This window comes from Cyanistes caeruleus, chromosome 3 (genome assembly GCF_971803275.1).
Source record: "Cyanistes caeruleus chromosome 3, bCyaCae1.hap1.1, whole genome shotgun sequence".
NCBI classification, from domain to species: domain Eukaryota; kingdom Metazoa; phylum Chordata; class Aves; order Passeriformes; family Paridae; genus Cyanistes; species Cyanistes caeruleus.
This window is the reverse complement of record NC_141703.1, coordinates 1,155,897-1,158,449: the sequence shown is the minus strand read 5'-3', so window position 1 is coordinate 1,158,449 and position 2,553 is coordinate 1,155,897.

Sequence of the window (2,553 nt, the reverse complement as noted above, 5' to 3'; positions counted from 1 at the left end):
TATATCATATATCATATATCATATATCATATATCATATATTATATATTATATATTATATATTATATATTATATATTATATATTATATATTATATATTATATATTATATATTATATATTATATATTATATATTATATTATATATTATATATTATATATTATATATTAATATTTTGGGGTAGCACCTTCTCAATGTGGAGTTCTGCTCTCCTGGGCTGCAAAAGCAGTTGGTGATGGTGATGATGATGATGATGATGATGATGATGTTGTTCTTCTTTGGATGTTTATTTATCATCCCCAACACAGGGGATTAAATTCATAAATCATCCAATCAGCTAAAAACACACTTCTGAAACAACGCTTTCTAAACCAATCCAAACTTCATTCTAACATGTGAAAACAATGTTCTCTTCACCTAAATCTCACGTGTGGGGTATTACCTGTTAAAGGGAGTAATTCTGTCTGTTCCAGCTGAAAATGGAAACTAAATTTTCATGATGTCTAGAGCTAAATTGAATCTGTGAAGGATATTATCACTGAACTTTAAACTGGGTGATAAGGTTTTCACTAGCTAACACAGACTCTTAAGCTATATTTTTACTTACTTAAAATGTACACTTTATATCTATGGCTAAATATATTTTAATTCTTTTCTCTCTCTGGGGCCCTCACAGAGGATTTTATTTTGGATTCCAACACCCATTCCTGGACACCTCTCTCATTCCTGGACACCTCTCCCATTCCTGGACACCTCTCCCATTCCTGGACACCTCTCCCATTCCTGGACACCTCTCCCGTTCCTGGACACCTCTCCCGTTCCTGGACACCTCTCCCATTCCTGGACACCTCTCCTGTTCCTGGACACCTCTCCCGTTCCTGGCCGTGCTTTTCCTGCAGATCTGTTCTCTCACTCCCACTCAGCTGTTAAATGTCCCTGGGAGCCTTTCCAGGCCTTGATCCCCTTTCTGTCCCTCCTGAGCAGTGCCTGGAGAAGAGAGCATTCAGCAACAAGTTCTGCCTTTTGTGCTCAAGTTAGAAATTGTTCTGTTCACTCTCTTTGACTCATAAAATCATGGAATCACAAAAGGTTTGGGATGGAAGAGACCCCAAATCCCACCCATTCCCCCCCAGCCATGGCAGGGACACCTCCCACTGTCCCAGCTGCTCCCAATGTCCAGCCTGGCCTTGGGCACTGCCAGGGATCCAGGGGCAGCCCCAGCTGCTCTGGCAATTCCATCCCAGCCCCTGCCCACCCTGCCAGGGAACAATTCCTGCCCAAGATCCCAAGATCCAGCCCTGCCCTCTGCCCCTGGCAGCCATTCCCTGGCTCCTGGCCCTGCTCTTTCCTTCATCCTGGAGCTTCCCTTTGCCCCCAGCCCGGAGCTGCTGCTGGAGCTGTCCATGGTTGGCAGAGCGCTGTCCTGGCTCCATGTCTGGGTGGTATCTCCTGCAGAGCCTCTCCTGTCCTGGGGTTCTCCAGCTGCAGATGAACCCTCAGCGCTGTCCCGTGCACCAAAGCCCAGCAGCTCCCAGCTGACAGCGGCATTAAAAGGATATTCCAGGGGTTCCCAGCATGGAAACGCCATCCCCTGGCCCCTCATTCCCATCCACCGCGGCGTTAAATGCAGATTTGGCAGGAGGGCGAGCAGAAGTTGGGGCACAAATCCGCAGGAACAATGCGCTGGGATCTGTGCGGGCTCGGGAGCTGTCCCCTGGCTGGATGTGAGAGCATTAACTCCTCCTGCCTGAATGTGTTATTGACTCCGGGTAAACAGCTCCTTTCAAAGGCCCTACAAAGTGTTATTGACCAATAATCCACAGCAAACAGACAAAGAACGACACTGTGACAGTCGGGACAAAAGGGACAGAGAGGGGCACCGATAATGAATCATTAATGACCACGAGCTCTGCTGCTCCGAGGAGATGCCCGAGGGAGGTGCAGGGAGGGCTGGAGCTCCTGCATGGGCTGGGGACACCAGGCTGGCTCTGGGGATGCCGAGGGATGGTTCCTTTGTCCCTGGGGATAGTTCCTTTCCCTGGGGATAGTTCCTTTCCCTGGGGATGGTTCCTTTCCCGGGGATGGTTCCTTTGTCCCTGGGGATGGTTCCTTTCCCTGGGGATGTGGATCCCTCCTGCATTCCCACATCCCGAGATCTTCCCAAGGCTCCAAACATGGCCTTGTGCCACAAGGTTTGGACTTGAAAGGCAAAGCCAGTGACAGAGAGCTGGGGAAAGGAACTTTCCTTTCCTTTCCTTTCCTTTCCTTTCCTTTCCTTTCCTTTCCTTCCTTTCCTTTCCTTTCCTTTCCTTTCCTTTCCTTTCCTTTCCTTTCCTTTCCTTTCCTTTCCTTTCTTTCCTTTCCTTTCCTTTCCTTTCCTTTCCTTTCCTTTCCTTTCCTTTCCTTTCCTTTCCTTTCCTTTCCTTTCCTTTCCTTTCCTTTCCTTTCCTTTCCTTTCCTTTCCTTTCCTTTCCTTTCCTTTCCTTTCCTTTCCTTTCCTTTCCTTTCCTTTCCTTTCCTTTCCTTTCCTTTCCTTTCCTTTCCTTTCCTTTCCTTT